Below are 20,706 nucleotides of genomic sequence, written 5' to 3'. Positions count from 1 at the left end.
CTGAACCTCTATACACACACCTACATCCACCCTGATCCTCTCTACACACACTTACATTCAAACTAAACCTCTCTACACACACCTACATCCACCCTGATCCTCTCTACAAACAATTACATTCAAACTAAACCTCTCTACACACACCTACATCTACCTTAAACCTGTATACACCTACATCCTTCCATAACCTGTATACACACACCCACATCCACCCTGAACCTCTATACACACACCTACATATACCCTTAACCTCTATACACACCTACATCCACCGTAAACCTCTATACACTTACCTACATCCACCCTAAACCTCTATACACTTACCTACATCCACCCTAAACCTCTATACACACCTACATCCACCCTGAACCCCTCTACACATCTACATCCACCCTAAACCTCTATACACACCTACATCCACCCTGAACCTCTATACACACCTACATCCACCCTGAACCTTTCTATACACACACCTACATCCACCCTGAACCTCTCTACACACCTACATCCACCCTAAACCTCTCTACACACCTACATCCACCCTAAACCTCTATACACACACCTACATCCACCCTAAACCTCTCTACACACCTACATCCACCCTAAACCCCTATACACACACCTACATCCACCCTGAACCTCTCTACACACACCTACATCCACCCTAAACCTCTCTACACACCTACATCCACCCTGAACCTCTATACACACCTACATCCACCCTGAACCTCTCTATACACACACCTACATCCACCCTGAACCTCTCTACACACCTACATCCACCCTAAACCTCTCTACACACCTACATCCACCCTAAACCTCTATACACACACCTACATCCACCCTAAACCTCTCTACACACCTACATCCACCCTAAACCTCTCTACACACACCTACATCCACCCTGATCCTCTCTACACACACTTACATTCAAACTAAACCTCTCTACACACACCTACATCCACCCTGATCCTCTCTACAAACACTTACATTCAAACTAAACCTCTCTACACACACCTACATCTACCTTAAACCTGTATACACCTACATCCTTCCATAACCTGTATACACACACCCACATCCACCCTGAACCTCTATACACACACCTACATATACCCTTAACCTCTATACACACCTACATCCACCGTGAACCTCTATACACTTACCTACATCCACCCTAAACCTCTATACACACCTACATCCACCCTGAACCTCTCTACACATCTACATCCACCCTAAACCTCTATACACACCTACATCCACCCTGAACCTCTATACACACCTACATCCACCCTGAACCTCTCTATACACACACCTACATCCACCCTGAACCTCTCTACACACACCTACATCCACCCTGAACCTGTATATACACACACCTACATCCACCCTGATCCTCTATACACACACCTACATCCACCATGAACCTGTATATACACACCAACATCCACCCTGAACCTCTATACACACACCTACATCAACCCTGAACCTCTATACACACACCGACATCCACCCTGAACCTCTATACACACACCTACATCCACCCTGAACCTGTATATACACACACCTACATCCACCCTGATCCTCTATACACACACCTACATCCACCCTGAACCTGTATATACACACCTAGATCCACCCTGAACGTGTATACACACACCTACATCCACCCTGAACCTGTATACACACACCTACATCCACCCTGAACCTGTATACAGAGACCTACATCCACCCTGAACCTGTATACACACACCTACATCCACCCTGAACCTCTATACACACACCTACATCCACCCTGAACCTCTATACACACACCTACATCCACCCTGATCCTCTATACACACACACCTACATCCACCCTGAACCTCTATACACACACCTACATCCACTCTGAGCCTGTATACATACACCTACATCCACCCTGAACCTCTATACACACCTACATCCACCCTGAACCTTAATACACACACCTACATCCACCCTGAACCTTGATACACACACCTGCATCCACCCTGAACCTTGATACACACACCTGCATCCACCCTGACCCTCTATACACACACCTACATCCACCCTGAACCTCTCTACACACCTACATCCACCCTGATCCTCTCTACACACACCTACATCCACCCTGAACCTCTATACACACCCCTACATCCACCCTGAACCTCTATACACACACCTACATCCACCCTGAACCTTAATACACACACCTACATCCACCCTGAACCTCTATACACACACCTACATCCACCCTGAACCTCTCTACACACACCTACATCCACCCTGAACCTTAATACACACACCTACATCCACCCTGAACCTCTCTACACACCTACATCCACCCTGATCCTCTCTACACACACCTACATCCACCCTGAACCTCTATACACACACCTACATCCACCCTGAACCTCTATACACACCTACATCCACCCTGAACTTTAATACACACACCTACATCCACCCTGAACTTCTATACACACACCTACATCCACCCTGAACCTCTATACACACACACCTACATCCACCCTGAACCTGTATACATACACCTACATCCACCCTGAACCTCTATACACACCTACATCCACCCTGAACCTCTCTACACACCTACATCCACCCTGATCCTCTCTACACACACCTACATCCACCCTGAACCTCTATACACACACCTACATCCACCTTGAGCCTGTATACATACACCTACATCCACCCTGAACCTCTATACACACCTACATCCACCCTGAACCTCTATACACACCTACATCCACCCTGAACCTCTCTACACACCTACATCCACCCTGAACCTGTATACATACACCTACATCCACCCTGAACCTCTATACACACACCTACATCCACCCTTAACCTGTATACATACATCTCCATCCACCCTGAACCTCTATACACACAACTACATCCACCCTGAACCTCTATACACACACCTACATCCACCCTGAACCTCTATACACACACCTACATCCACCCTGAACCTCTTTACACACACCTACATCCACTCATAACCTCTCTACACATACCTACATCCACCCTCAACCTCTATACACACACCTACATCCACCCTAAACCTCTCTACACACCTACATCGACCCTAAACCTGTATACACACACCTACATCCACCCTGATCCTCTATACACACCTACATCCACCCTTAACCTGTATACACACACCTACATCCACCCTAAACCTGTATGCACACACCTACATCCACCCTGAACCTCTATACACACTGTGAAGGCGGCATCACGTCCCAGGCAAGCGTTTCGAACACGACAACCAGGGGGGTGCTGGATGGACAGCACCATATTAGCACCCGTGTTGTGGAAAGCTGCAGAGCACATGGCAGCGGGGCGGAGTGGCATAACGAGGCATGGCTGGAAGCTCATGACGAGAACGCTACCTCCCCATGCTCATCAAGGAGAAGGGGGGATATAAAAGGATCCCCTAAGGAGCATACAGGGGGGAATGGTTGGCTTCCAACTAACGAAAGATTGGTCTCCCTTTTTCTTGACAGGAAGCAGCAACAGCGGCGAGAGCAGCGCGAGCTACAGCCGCGAATACGCCGATTCTCTTCCGACGACTGTGTAAAGACCTCTACGTGCCGAGGACACCGATCACCCACTCGCACAGACAGGTTTGGGTCTCAGCTTTCCTCGGACGGGCCGTGGCCGCGAACAACACCCATTTGGGGCGGCGCTACATCGGAAGCTCCAGCGGGCATGGCGTTAAGGACTAATTCGCAGTTCTATACAAAATTTACCTTCTTCTTTTCTCCGGCACTCCTGTAAAACTATAAATAAAGAAATCTTGTGATTTTTCTTTGACATTCAGCTCTCTGGTGTGTGTGTGTGTGTTCGTCCCAGCACGCGAACGAGGGGCTACAACACCTACATCCACCCTGAACCTCTATACACACCTTCATCCTCCCTGAACCTCTATCCACACACCTACATCCACCCTGAACCTCTATACACACACCTACATCCACCCTGAACCTGTATACACACACCTACATCCACCCTGAACCTTGATACACACACCTACATCCACCCTGAACCTCTATACACACACCTACATCCACCCTGATCCTCTATACACACACCTACATCCACCCTGAACCTGTATATACACACCTACATCCACCCTAAACCTCTATACACACACCTACATCCACCCTGAACCTCTATACACACACCTACATCCACCCTGAACCTCTATACACACACCTACATCCACCCTGAACCTGTATATACACACACCTACATCCACCCTGATCCTCTATACACACACCTACATCCACCCTGAACCTCTATACACACACCTACATCCACCCTGAACCTGTATATACACACCTAGATCCACCCTGAACGTGTATACACACACCTACATCCACCCTGAACCTGTATACACACACCTACATCCACCCTGAACCTGTATACAGAGACCTACATCCACCCTGAACCTGTATACACACACCTACATCCACCCTGAACCTGTATACAGAGACCTACATCCACCCTGAACCTGTATACACACACCTACATCAACCCTGAACCTCTATACACACACCTACATCCACCCTGAACCTCTATACACACACTTACATCCACCCTGATCCTCTATACACACACACCTACATCCACCCTGAACCTCTATACACACACCTACATCCACCCTGAACCTCTATACACACACTTACATCCACCCTGAGCCTGTATACATACACCTACATCCACCCTGAACCTCTATACACACCTACATCCACCCTGAACCTTAATACACACACCTACATCCACCCTGAACCTTGATACACACACCTGCATCCACCCTGAACCTCTATACACACACCTACATCCACCCTGAACCTCTCTACACACCTACATCCACCCTGATCCTCTCTACACACACCTACATCCACCCTGAACCTCTATACACACACCTACATCCACCCTGAACCTCTATACACACACCTACATCCACCCTGAACCTCTATACACACACCTACATCCACCCTGAACCTTAATACACACACCTACATCCACCCTGAACCTCTCTACACACCTACATCCACCCTGATCCTCTCTACACACACCTACATCCACCCTGAACCTCTATACACACACCTACATCCACCCTGAACCTCTATACACACCTACATCCACCCTGAACCTTAATACACACACCTACATCCACCCTGAACCTCTATACACACACCTACATCCACCCTGAACCTCTATACACACACCTACATCCACCCTGAACCTCTCTACACACCTACATCCACCCTGATCCTCTCTACACACACCTACATCCACCCTGAACCTCTATACACACACCTACGTCCACCCTGAGCCTGTATACATACACCTACATCCACCCTGAACCTCTATACACACCTACATCCACCCTGAACCTCTATACACACCTACATCCACCCTGAACCTCTCTACACACCTACATCCACCCTGAACCTGTATACATACACCTACATCCACCCTGAACCTCTATACACACACCTACATCCACCCTTAACCTGTATACATACATCTCCATCCACCCTGAACCTCTATACACACACCTACATCCACCCTTAATCTCTATACACACCTCCATCCACCCTGAACCTCTATACACACACCTACATCCACCCTGAACCTGTATACACACACCTACATCCACCCTGATCGTCTATACACACACCTACATCCACCCTGAACCTGTAAATACACACCTACATCCACCCTGAACCTTAATACACACACCTACATCCACCCTGAACCTCTATACACACACCTACATCCACCCTGAACCTCTATACACACACCTACATCCACCCTGAACCTCTATACACACACCTACATCCACCCTGAACCTGTATACATACACCTACATCCACCCTGAACCTCTATACACACACCTACATCCACCCTGAACCGCTCTACACACCTACATCCACCCTGATCCTCTCTACACACACCTACATCCACCCTGAACCTCTATACACACACCTACATCCACCCTGAACGTGTATACATCCACCTACATCCACCCTGAACCTCTATACACACCTACATCCACCCTGAACCTCTATACACACCTACATCCACCCTGAACCTCTCTACACACCTACATCCACCCTGAACCTGTATACATACACCTACATCCACCCTGAACCTCTATACACACACCTACATCCACCCTTAACCTGTATACATACATACACCTCCATCCACCCTGAACCTCTATACACACACCTCCATCCACCCTTAACCTCTATACACACCTCCATCCACCCTGAACCTCTATACACACACCTACATCCACCCTGAACCTCCATACACACCAACATCCACCCTGAACCTCTCTACACACACCTACATCCACCCTTACCCTGTATACATACACCTACATCCACCCTGAACCTGTATACACACACCTACATCCACCCCGAACCTTGATACACACACCTACATCCACCCTGATCCTCTATACAGACACCTTCATCCACCCTAAACCTCTCTACACACACACCTACATCCACCCTGATCCTCTATACACACCTACATCCACCCTAAACCTCTCTACACACAACTACATCCACCCTGATCCTCTATACACACACACACCTACATCCACCCTAAACCTCTATACACACACCTACATCCACCCTAAACCTCTATACACACACCTACATCCACCCTGATCCTCTATAGACACACACCTACATCCACCCTGATCCTCTATACACACCTACATCCACCCTAAACCACTATACACACACCTACATCCACCCTGATCCTCTATACACACACACCTACATCCACCCTAAACCTCTCTACACACACCTACATCCACCCTGATCCTCTCTACACACACTTACATTCAAACTAAACCTCTATACACACACCTACGTCCACCCTAAACCTCTCTACACACACCTACGTCCACCCTGAACCTCTATACACACACCTACATCCACCCTAAACCTGTATACACCTACATCCTTCCATAACCTGTATACACACACCCACATCCACCCTGAACCTCTATACACACACCTACATATACCCTTAAACTCTATACACACCTACATCCACCCTGAACCTGTATACATACACCAACATCCACCCTGAACCTCTATACACACACCTACATCCACCCTTAACCTGTATACATAAACCTCCATACACCCTGAACCTCTATACACACACCTCCATCCACCCTGAACCTGTATACACAGACCTACATCCACCCTGAACCTGTATACACACACCTACATCCACCCTAAACCTGTATACATACACCTACATCCACCCTAAACCTCTATACACACACCTACATCCACCCTGAACCTCTATACACACACCTACATCCACCCTGAACCTGTATACACACACCTACATCCACCCTGATCGTCTATACACACACCTACATCCACCCTGAACCTGTATACACACACCTACATCCACACTGAACCTTGATACACACACCTGCATCCACCCTGAACCTCTATACACACACCTACATCCACCCTGAACCTTAATACACACACCTACATCCACCCTGACCCTCTATACACACACCTACATCCACCCTGAACCTCTATACACACACCTACATCCACCCTGAACCTCTATACACACACCTACATCCACCCTGAACCTGTATACATACACCTACATCCACCCTGAACCTCTATACACACACCTACATCCACCCTGAACCTCTCTACACACCTACATCCACCCTGATCCTCTCTACACACACCTACATCCACCCTGAACCTCTATACACACACCTACATCCACCCTGAACGTGTATACATCCACCTACATCCACCCTGAACCTCTATACACACCTACATCCACCCTGAACCTCTATACACACCTACATCCACCCTGAACCTCTCTACACACCTACATCCACCCTGAACCTGTATACATACACCTACATCCACCCTGAACCTCTATACACACACCTACATCCACCCTTAACCTGTATACATACACCTCCATCCACCCTGAACCTCTATACACACACCTCCATCCACCCTTAACCTCTATACACACCTCCATCCACCCTGAACCTCTATACACACACCTACATCCACCCTGAACCTCCATACACACCAACATCCACCCTGAACCTCTCTACACACACCTACATCCACCCTTACCCTGTATACATACACCTACATCCACCCTGAACCTGTATACACACACCTACATCCACCCTGAACCTTGATACACACACCTACATCCACCCTGATCCTCTATACAGACACCTTCATCCACCCTAAACCTCTCTACACACACACCTACATCCACCCTGATCCTCTCTACACACACTTACATTCAAACTAAACCTCTATACACACACCTACGTCCACCCTAAACCTCTCTACACACACCTACGTCCACCCTGAACCTCTATACACACACCTACATCCACCCTAAACCTGTATACACCTACATCCTTCCATAACCTGTATACACACACCCACATCCACCCTGAACCTCTATACACACACCTACATATACCCTTAAACTCTATACACACCTACATCCACCCTGAACCTGTATACATACACCTACATCCACCCTGAACCTCTATACACACACCTACATCCACCCTTAACCTGTATACATACACCTCCATACACCCTGAACCTCTATACACACACCTCCATCCACCCTGAACCTGTATACACACACCTACATCCACCCTGAACCTCCATACACACCAACATCCACCCTGAACCTCTCTACACACACCTACATCCACCCTTAACCTGTATACATACACTTACATCCACCCTAAAACTCTATACACACCCTTCATTCACCCTGAACCTCTATATACACCTACATCCACCCTTAACCTCTATACACACACCTACATCCACCCTGAACCTTGATACACACACCTACATTCACCCTTAACCTGTATACATACACCTACATCCACCCTGAACTTCTATACACACCTACATCCACCCTGAACCTCTATACACACACCTACATCCACCCTTAACCTGTATACATACACCTACATCCACTCTGAACTTCTATACACACCTACATCCACCCTGAACTTCTATACACACCTACATCCACCTTTAACCTCTATACATACCTACATCCTTCCTGAACTTCTGTACACACACCTACATCCACCCTAAACATCTATGCACACACCTACATCAACCCTGAACCTCTATACACACCTACATTCACCCTGAACCTTGATACACACACCTACATCCACCCTGAAGCTCCATACTAAACCTCTATACATCCACCCTAAACCTCTATAGGCACCCCTGTGCCATAAAACTCCAAGGGTGGCAGGGTTAACTAAACAATCTCCTGAGGGCACTGATAAGAGGTGGGCACCGTGAATTGAGGCAAGCGTTGCCCCTCCACTGAAGGGCCCCTCAGAGGTCCTGACTTAGAGCACCACCTAGAGTCCCTATCGGGGGTTTGCTAGTGTCTTTGGACCTCACGATGTGAACTTGTACCTAGCTGGGTTTGCACCCAAAGAGCAACCCCGTAAGAAGCAGCAAAGGAAGAATTTCTGGAAGCCCGCCGACTGCCTTTTGGCCTCCTAAAATCTATTCAGCATTGACGAACAGGCCTATTGGCACAACAGGGGTGTCCAGGAGAAAGGCTCTGTGTCTGTCACTGAGATCAGATTGTGACAATCACAAATGCCCCTTGACAGCTACCAGGGCTGCCGTAGACTGGATATTAGCCTGGGAGGTCTCCTTGGTGGCCTGATGGGAGAGGTCTGTGGCATGACGCAACTCTAGGTTGTGGTAGTTCTTAAGCTCTACTCACTCGTCCAGCTTCTTAAGCAGGTCAGCCTGGTAAGCCTGCAAGACTGCCATGGTGTGCAGGCAGCCACCAGCCTGACCCACTACCGTGTACAGAATGGCTAAACTGACCATCTGTCATCACATGAGTCATCACTCAGGAGCCACCATTTTAAGACTATGTCTGTCCCCTGAGCAAAACCAAAATGTAGAAATTCTTAGAAAGTCTGTTTAAACCTGATTAACATTAAATTAAATCAGACTGAAAGCACAGCAGCACCTTTACATAAACCAGCCCCGTCTAAATGGCAGAAGAGGTGGAGTCATAGCTATTTATATTAAAAGATGGCACCGGTGAGGTCGGCTGCTGTCATGACTGCTCTGGCTACACTTTATTTCTTTTTCTTTTTTATATTTATTTTCATATCTACCGTTTTCTTTATAGAGGATGGCTATCATTACATGTGACAGAGTCACTCTTATATCTATTGGTTAACAATATACTCAGTTTTTGCCACTTTTAATCCCAACCCATGTTGGCCAAGCAAGACCCTGAGGAACAAAGGATGCGGCCAGTACCCGCGTACGCAAGGGAAACGAGTCGACATCAGAAACAGGCTAAGGTGTGCCCTAGTATCCTCTAAGCCAATGTCCAGTTTCCTCAAAACAAGCTCGACATCATCAGGGCAAGGGTTAAGTTCCAGAGCGACATTCGGGACTGCAACCTTCTCTGCTTCACTGAGACATGGTTGAGCCCAGCAGTACCGGACCACACAATCCAGCCAGCCAAGTTTTTCTCGGTGCATTGCATGGAGAGAACAATGGAGTCGGGAAGTCAAAGGAAGATGGAGTGTGTCTGATGGTGAACAACCATTGGTGCGAAAGTGCAAGCATTTAAAACAAACCACTCAAAAATTAGAACGTAAATGGCGTCAAACCAAATTGACAGTATTTCAAATAACATGGAAGGAGAATCTCTTCTCTGTGGTTCTGTTTGGCAACGATAGTGCACATACCATATCCTCATGCACATTCTCCTGATAAACATATCACACATAAACAAAAAGTATTGCTTTGTAGGAAGTAAGTAAGGAAAACTTTATGCAGAGTTAACCCACGGAAGTCTGCTGGACCAGACAACATTCCTGGCAGAGTGCCCAGGGAATGTGCAGAACAGCTAGCGGGTGTCTTTACTGACATCTTCAACATCTCCCTGAGCAGTAACGTTGTTCCCACGTGCTTCAAAACAACTACCATTGTTCCCGTGCCGAAGAAATCTACTGTCTCCTGCCTCAATGGCTATCGTCCGGTCGCACTCACACCCATCGTGATGAAGTGCTTCGAGAGGCTCGTCATGAGGCACATTAAGATCCAGCTTCCACCCTCACTGGACCCCATGCAGTTTGCGTATCATCCGAACCATTCCACGGACGATGCTATCTCCACAACCCTCCATCTGGCCCTCACCCACCTGGACAACAAGGACTCATATGTACGAATGCTGTTTATTGACTTCAGCTCAGCATTCAACACAAATATTCCTCAGCACCTGATTGAGAAGTTTAGCCTACTGGGCCTGAACACCTCCATCTGTAACTGGATCCTGGACTTCCTGACTGGAAGACCTCAGTCAGTCCGGATCGGGAACAGCATCTCCAGCACCACCACACTGAGCACTGGGGCCCCTCAGGGCTGTGTGCTCAGTCCACTGCTGTTCACTCTGCTGACTCACGACTGTGTAGCAATGCACAGCTCGAATCACATCGTCAAGTTTGCCGATGACACGACCGTGGTGGGTCTAATCAGCAAGAACGACGAGTCAGCATATAGAGAGGAGGTGCAACGGTTAACAGCCTGGTGTGGAGCAAACAACCTGACTCTGAACATTGACAAAACCAAAGAGATGGTTGTGGACTTCAGGAGAGCACAGAGCGAGCAATCACCACTGATTATTGATGGATCCTCAGTGGAGATCGTCAAGAGCACGAAATTCCTTGGTGTTCATCTGGCAGACAACCTCACCTGGTCACTTAACACCAGCTCCATCACAAGAAAGCCCAGCAGCGTCTCTACTTCCTGAGAAGGCTGAGGAAAGCCCATCTCCCTCCCCCCATCCTGACCATGTTCTACAGAGGGACCATTGAGAGCATCTTGAGCAGCTGCATCACTGCCTGGTTTTGGAATTGCACCGTCTCGGATCCTCGCAAGACCCTACAGAGGATAGTGAGAACAGCTGAGAAGATCATCGGAGTCTCTCTCCCCTCTATCATGGACATTTACACCACACGCTGCATCCGCAAAGCACACAGAATTGTGGATGACCACACACACTCATAACACACACTTTTTACTCTCCTGCTATTAGGAAAACGGTTCCGAAGCATTCGGGCTGCCACAACAAGACTGTGCAACAGTTTTTTTCCTCAAGCCATCAGGCTTCTCAACACACAGAACTGAAATGGAAGTCACACACACTCACTCACACACACACTCACTCAAATGTGTGTTACCGAACTGTACAACCTGGACTAAACACTTAACACACACTCATTACTCCTCTCAATCCATTCCACCACCATTTATTTATTTATTTATTTATTAATATTCATACTTGACCGTACTACACTCTCTTACTGCTGTTTTTTGCACCTTTTACTTTATTATACTGTATACATGCTGTCTTTTGCACCTCTTGACTGCTGCTGTTTTTGCACTACATTGTTCTGGTTATACTCACTCCCGGGTTTTTGGGTTTACTGGTCGGCGCTATATTTGGTTTTTTGTCTTGTCATGTCTTGTCTTGTCTTGTCTGTACTGTTTTTTGTCTGCACTGTTTGCACTAGGTTGCACTCGATGCACTCGAAGCTCTATGTTGTTTAGTGTAGCACCAGGGTTCCGGAGGAACGTTGTCTCGTTTTTACTGTGTACCATGTACAACTGTGTATAGTAGAAATGACAATAAAAGCCTCTTGACTTGACTTGACTTGATGTAGGTAAGACGTGACCGAGTCAAGCATCTTGACATGCATCAAGATTGAGTCATAGACAAATATTGCGGAAAGAATCCGGTAATTTTCCAAAATAAAACATTGTTCAGAATCAGATTATAAATCCTTCATTCATTCATTTTCTCCCGCTTATCCGTAATTCGGGTCACGGGGGCAGCAGTCTAAGCAGGCCCCCGCCTTTGACTGCAGCCCAATCCTCACAGCATCGTCCCTTACGGTCCCTCCTGCAGGTGATGAGCCCACGGGAAGGCGTCCCCACGTCACTCCGACGTCACGGACCTTGATATTTCCCTCGTAAGTGACCCCCGGAGCATAGAGGGCTAAGGGCCTTGCTCAAGGGCCCAAGAGTGGCAGCTTGGCGATACCGGGGCTTAAACCCCAGACCTTCCGATCGGCAACCCAGCGCCTTAACCGCTGGAGCCACCATTCCCCCCAGATTATAAATAAAACGTATAATACAAATAATGTAAGTTATGTATTCTTTCTGTGTCCTGAAACCAATTGACTCATGAGCCGGTCCGTGGCTCGGGGTTGGGGACCACTGCCGTAGAGTATGCTGAGCGCTTCCTTAGCATTAGTGCTAGGTGAAATGTACACTTCGTGCACTATAACGGTGGGAAATTCTCAGGGTAAATAAAAAGGTCTACATCTCACAACCAGTGTCTGTACTCATGCAGAGTAGCTTGTTGGAGTCTGATGTAGTCCAATTTATTGTCCAGGGAGCAGACATTTGCCACCAGGAGAGATGGAAGAGCAGGCCAGCTAGGGTTAGCTTTTAGCCTAGCACTAGCCCCCGCTCGCTTTCCGAGCTTTTGCTTCCTCGCACAGCGCTTTCACTTCCCACAGATCATCTTTTATTGTGTTGTTGGGGTTATTTCTGAGTTTCTGCAGTGTTCGGTGGTGGTTCAAAGAGACACCGGTTGCTCCGATGTCCATATGCTGCGTAAGGCGGGCTACAAAGTGAAAGTAGCACCATGTTGGGTCCGGAGCGGCTGCTGCAAGCTACTGCCCCGCCGCATCTTGGACCACCTTATCAAAGTGTTTATTTTATGTAGCAAAATGTTTAGAAAATAAAAGCACTGCACTCACATGCACACCATCAATAGGTAGTAATGATTTCATCAACTTTTTAATAATAAATTTGAAAACATCAGGCAAGAAATCAAGACGATTAAAATAAATCCAATCTATTTTTATAAATAACCCTGTAGACAGCAGTGTAATTATAACAGACCAACAATTCCAAAGTTTTACTCCTAATCAAGAAGACGACTTCAAAATCACCAACCTGCATCTCCATCCCTCACCTACAAGTTTCCTCAAACAGATCATTCCAGAGGGAATTGAACCTGTTTTAAAATAATAAACTCTTCCATTAGCACTGGTTATGTTCCTAAATCCTTCAAACTGCAGTATCAACCCCCTAATTAAGAAACCTGACCTTCACCCTGTCAGCTGTCCAACTACAGTCCAATATCAAACCTCCCCTTTATCTCCAAGATTCTAGAAAAGGTTGTAGCATAGCAGTTCTGCTCACATCTACTGAGGAACAACATTTATGAAATGTATCAGTCAGGATTTTGGCCTCATCATAGCAGAGACGGCGCTAGTTAAGGTGGTAAATGACTGTTATTGGCCTCTGATCAGGGTTTTGTCTCTTGTTTTGCTCGACCTCAGTGCAGCTTTTCACACCATTGATAATCATCTCCTGCTTGCTGGACTGGAGAACGTTGTTGGAATAAAGAGAACAGATGGGGGATCGCCATCAGTTTGTTGATGTAAATGGTGAGTTCTCCACACTCTCTGAGGTAAAGTTCGGTGTTCTGCAAGGATCTGTCTTAGGCCCTCTTCTTTTCTCTTTATATCTGCTGCCTCTTGGTGAAATTATTCATAAAGATGGTATTCGCTTCCATTGCTATGCTGATGATACACAGCTGTATATTTCAGCAAAGCCAGAGGAGAGAGATCAGCTTAACAATGTTGAGAAGTGTGTAAAGGACATTAGACAGTGGATGCTTGATAACTTTCTTTTTCTCAACTCAGATGAGACAGAAGTACACTTTTTGTTTTTAGCCTTGATAAGCTATGCTCATGCATAATCTAGATGTGAAGTACTGTACTCTGTTACATACATTCCTGTGTTTACATGTTCCATGCCGTTTTTGTCTGCATTTGGTGAAGCTCTGGACCTGCCTTTTTCAGTATGGAGATGATGGTCTATTTCACTGTGGGGAAATGTTGCTTCATCTCACGGTCAGACCTGTACACCAGAGTACCATCACCGGTAATGATCCTTGACATGAAGGACGGCTCATCCATGGCACGCTGGTGGAGTTTTTGGCAGACTTCCATGTGGTGTTCCCTCTGCTCCTTGGTCAGTAGCCTTGGGACGAACTCTACAGCAACACGGTGCATGTTGATGATCGTGATGATCGCCTGGACTGTTCTATATGACACAACGCCAGCGATGTTGTGGATTGTTCTAAGACAACCATCATGTACGAGTTGCCAAATGGTTTTGACATTTTCAGGGGTTGAGCTCGTTGAAGTTCTTCCTGATCTCTCGTCGTCTTCCAGTGATGTTCTTCCGTTATTGAAGTAAGCGTGCCGCTTTAATGTCTCTGTGGCAGATTTAAACATTTTTATAAATAATTTCACATATGCTCTTTGCTGTAACTTCCTGTCCATGATGAAATAGCAGAAGTGGTAACACACGTGGTCAGAACAGAACGATGTCTTTTGGCACACTGACGTAAGAAGGTCGGTGCTCCCTGTGACTGTGCGTGCAGCCTTGTGCTGCCATCTGTTGGTGTTACAAAACTAGTCTCGAAACCTTTCGATACCACCTCGTATGTACATAAACATAAACAAACTAAGAAGACTAACAGTACATCAATTCCAACATTAAAGGCTAGCGTGCCTCTAAATCAGGCTTCTTAGGTTCACTGTCCTGCAGAGTTTACCTTCAACCCTATCAAACACACCTGAATGAGGTAACCTTCAGGATTATTAGGACATTTCAGGAGCATTCTCTTTGAGGTTCACATTAGAAAGGCCACTGAAGAACAGTGAACTATATTATGGTCCTGACCATTTTGGAGGCAATATGGTGCATTATCATGCTGAACATAGACATTGCAAAATGTGTAAATTGTGGCTAGGAAGAAAGGCACATGCTCAGCAACAAAACTAATATGCCACTGCAACCAGGCCATGATTAATGAACTGTTTTTAACAGCCCGAAGGTAATAAAGTTAACAGCGTTACACCACGTCTATCAGTCTGCACTAAGGACATGAGCTGGGTTATGGGTTCATGCTGTTGAAGAAACTGACCAATGTTTGTTGTTTAATGCACCATTCAGACTCAACTCTAGAGACTGCAGTGTGTGAAAATGCCAGCAGTTATAGAAAAACGTAAATGAGAGAATGATGGAGGAGATCCACACTAAGGAGACTTTTAGCAGGAATGCATTTTTGTAGGATCTCAATGAAATGAAGTATCTTTTATAATCAGATGTTAAATCATTGATTCAATTTTATATTCACATCTTCTGTAAGTGTTCTTCATAAACACAAGTCAGAAGGTGTAATGCTGAAACACTCACTCCATCCTCTTCTCTTACATTTCCTCTGCATTCTATCATTTCACTATCACCCTCCCTCTCTGAAGGACAGAGGGTTTCCCACATCACGGAGTTGCTATGGTAACACCGCAGAGAGACTGAAAGGGAGGGAATGAGAGGACAAAGCACAGAGGAGAGAGAGAGAGAGAGAGAGAGAGAGAGAGAGAGAGAGAGAGAGAGAGAGAGAGAGAGAGAGAGAGAATGTGAAAAACAGAACTATGGCTCAGATTCTGACAGACATGTAGCTAATCCTCCAACCCCCCCCCCCCCCACACACACACACAGTCTAAGAGTGAATTATTAAATAAGTGTCACCCATATGCAGGTAAGATGAATCCAGCAGTGTGTGTGTGTGTGTGGGTGGGTGTGAGAAAGCATATAAATATGGATGACTCCATGGTTCTGCTGCACTGCCTCATGTGACCTGACAATATGGAAAAAGAGGCGGGGCTTTAAAAAAAAGCACAATGTCCAGGTTTTTATTGTTAAAGTTCAGTGTAGCGATTGGCACTCACACACAGAAGCTTTTGGCACAACCTTTGACCTCTGACCCTCAACCTAGAACATATAATCATCATCATAATTCACCATCATCGTTTGTCTGAGCCAATTCCCTTTTGTTACTCCAATCAAATCATAAACAAACAAAAAACAACAACAAAAACATTTCTTTAATATTTGTCATACAGACAACAACACTGGACGAAGCGGGAGAGCGAACGCTGCATCTGTTTATGTACCTGAGAGTGAGACAGGGGGAGAGTGAGACAGGGGATAGTGAGACGGAGGGGGGTGAGACATGGGGAGCGTGAGACAGGGGGTAGTAAAACAGTGGGAGAGTGAGACAGTGGGAGAGTGAGACAGGGGATAGTGTGACAGGTGAGAGTGAGACAGGGGAGAGTGAGGCGGGGGTGAAATAGGGCAGAGTGAGACAGGGGAGAGTGAAATAGGGGAGAGTGAGACAGAGGGAGATTTAGTCCATTGAAGAGTGAGACAGGGAGAGACTGGGAGATTGAGATAGGGTGACTGAGACTTAAGACAGTAAGAGTGAGACAGGGGAAGTGAGTGAGACAGTGGGAGTGAGTAAAACACAATGAGAGTGGGAAAGTGAGACAGGGAAAGTGAGATGGGGGAGTGTGTGAGACAGTGAGAGTGAGATAGGGGGAGTGCATGAGACAGTAAAAGTGAAACAGGGGAAGTGAGATGGGGGGTGAGACAGTAAGAGTGAGACAGGGTAACTAAGTAAGACACAATGAGAGGGAGACAGGGAAGTGACTGAGATACAATGAGAGTAAGACATGGAAGTGAGTTAGGGGGAGTGAGTGAGACAGTGAGAGTGAGAAAGTGGAACTAAGTAAGACACAATGAGAAGGAGACAATGAAGTGAGTGAGACACAATGAGAGTGAGACATGGAAGTGAGTTAGGGGGAGTGAGTGAGACAGTGAGAGTGAGAAAGGGGAACTAAGTAAGACACAATGAGAAGGAGACAATGAAGTGAGTGAGACACAATGAGAGTGAGACTGGGAAAGTGAGTGAGACTGGGGAAGTGAGTTAGGGGGAGTGAGTGAGACAGTGAGAGTGAGACATGGGGAATGAGTGAGACACACTGAGAGTGAGACAGGGGGAGTAAGACAGAGGGAGAATGAGGCAAAGACATGGGGAGAGTGACGAGGAGATAGACATAAATAAAGAAACATGGGAATGTGAGACATTGTGTGAGAATGGAATAATAAGAGAGAGAGAGAGAGAGAGAGAGAGAGAGAGAAGGACAGAGAGAGACAGATGGAGAAGAGGAATAAAGGGAGGAGAAATGACGGAAAGAGAAATGCAATGCTTCTATAACCTTCAGTCTGTTTTTAATACTGAACAAGGATTATTCACACTGACAGTCGAAAAATATAGAATATTTACATCTTTAGATTTATTTACATGGCAACAGGCGAAGAAAAGTACAAGCACTCAGGAGAGAGAGAGAAAAAGAAGGAGAGAGAAAAAGGAGAGAGGGAGCGAGAAAGAGAGGGAGGATGAAAAACAGATGAAATAAAGGAAAGAAACAGAAAAAGCGAGACGCTTTAATGAGGTGTCTGGATCTCCTGTACGGCTGAGTGTACATGATGAATGCAGACTTTCCGATCTCAAACCTACTGTCTGATTACACTGATCAGACTTTTTAAAAACCCAGACACAATCTCACACAAATCACACCTTTTCAATCTAATGTTAATTGGATGTTCCAATCTCATACTGATCATTCTAATTAGTTTTCTAAATCTAATACTAGTCTAACACTGGTCAGACTGTCATGTCATTGATCTGATTTTCAGATCAGACTTTCACCTCAACACCTTAAAGTCCCTGTCAATGTAAACCTAATCAAATGTACCATGTCTAATCTAAAACAGATCAGTATCTTTCTTACTTTTACATTAGACATTTTAAACTTTGTTGTCCAATCTAATGTTGATTAATTAGATCTGTTTTCTAACACTAAGAACAATTTCCATATTTCCATACAGATCGGAAAAACTGATCAGACATTTCATTTGAATATCAGAGGAACCTTTGTTCCAGGAGAAAATGGATCAGACGTCTCTTTTCAGATATTTCTCTCCAGATTGATTCGACTTTCCAAACAAATCAGTAATCAATCGATTGTATCAGAGATTAGATGTTTCCAGTCTGAGTGTTCAATCAAACACACCACAAAGATGTGGATCAGACAGTCTGCAAAACCAGTAAGGAGAGATGAGCGCTCCCTCAGGGTCAGGTGAAGGTCACTCAAATGCTGGTGCATGAAGGGAAATGTCTCGCTGACTGTGGAGGAGAACCAGAGTTCAGGATTCACTGAAGAGCTCTGGGTGATTTCTCTCTCTCTCTCTTTCTCTCTCTCTCTCCAGTGCACACGCGCACACACACACACACACACACACACACACACACACACACACAAACATAAAGAGAGAGTGAGAGAGAAAGTGAGAGAGAGAGAGAGAGAGAGAGAGAGAGAGAGAGAGAGAGAGAGAGAGAGAGAGAGAGAGAGAGAATGTGGCTTTATTTTTAAGTGAATTGTGTTTAAGTGCATAGCATATCTGTGTGTGTGTGTGTGTGTGTGTGTGTGTGTGTGTGTGTGTGTGTGTGTGTGTTGATGTTCTGGTGGTAATGTGAGCACACTAACCTTAATCTCAATAACTTTAAACATTGGATCTCTTCCACACACACACACACACATGCAGACATCTTATAACTGCTAACCCTAAAACCCCCAACACCCTAACAATTAGAACCCCTAATAAACCCTAACCATTATAACCCCTAACCCAAATACCCCTTAACACCCTAAACCAAATACCCCTAACCCAAATACCCCCAAACACCTTAACTTTAATAAGCCCTAACCATAATAACCCAAATTACCCCTGACCCAAATACCCCATAACACCCTAACCCTAATAGCCCCTAACACCCTTATATCCCCTAATGCTCTAACCGTAATACCCTAAATACCCTAAACCTAATACCTCCTAACACTAAAACCCCCTAACTAAATTCTTAGGAACAAACTCTGCACAATAAATCTACACCATTAACCCCTAAACCCTCATACTTACCCCTGATCCTCCTTATAACCACCAAACCCATAAACACTACATTCTGCCCCCTAGCGCTTCAATCTCTCACACTGAACACTACATCCAAAACATTATTCCTGATATACTGACCTCGGAATTGTCCCCATTACCCAGAGCTGGAATAAAACACTCACTACAACTGCTACACCCAAACCTTTCCACTACCCCCTACCTCTACCCCAACCCCCTACCTCTACCCCAACCCCCTACCCCAACACCTACCCCTACCACCCCTCCAGTCATGACCTCTAAAACATTAATCCCAAACTGCTGTGAATCTCACACACCAGAACATCAGCACATCATTCTTCTTCTTCAGGCATGTGTGTGGTTTGAGTAATGAAGCTTGTGTAGGTTGTTTAGTTTGTGTAAATGTGTGAGATGATGTTTGAGGTCATGGTGAGAGCCATGTTTATCCATATCCAGAGTTGAGTGAAATCCACAATGAGATGCACCTGAAGCTCTGCTCAGAGTCACACATATGGGGGTGAAATCTATGATTATCAGATTTATAGATGATCAGTGAGTGTATTAAAATCTTAGTGCATAATATTAACATGACTGCTCGGGGTTTTGGACTTATTTCAACAACTCTGAATATGTGTTT

General features: G+C 45.9%; 1 protein-coding gene and 2 long non-coding RNA genes across 3 annotated transcripts in view; all 3 read left to right on the top strand.

Annotated features, from left to right (window-relative positions):
• LOC310729622 (uncharacterized protein) overlaps positions 1-20,706 on the top strand; it is a 441,633-nt gene that overhangs the window by 190,238 nt on the left and 230,689 nt on the right. The gene's annotated exons all lie outside the window — the stretch shown is intronic.
• Positions 10,737-20,706, top strand: part of LOC310730900 — a 198,086-nt gene continuing 188,116 nt past the window's right edge. The window contains exon 1 of the long non-coding RNA XR_014535008.1: positions 10,737-10,820. This is a non-coding gene — a long non-coding RNA (uncharacterized lncRNA). The remainder of the gene's footprint in view (positions 10,821-20,706) is intronic.
• On the top strand, positions 17,410-19,333 carry LOC310733037. Its single transcript, XR_014535613.1, has 2 exons — positions 17,410-17,679; positions 17,905-19,333. It is a non-coding gene; the product is annotated as an uncharacterized lncRNA (long non-coding RNA).

This window comes from Silurus aristotelis (genome assembly GCF_946808225.1).
Source record: "Silurus aristotelis genome assembly, chromosome: 1".
In the NCBI taxonomy this organism is placed as follows: Eukaryota; Metazoa; Chordata; class Actinopteri; order Siluriformes; family Siluridae; genus Silurus; species Silurus aristotelis.
This window is presented reverse-complemented; position numbering and strand designations above follow the sequence as displayed.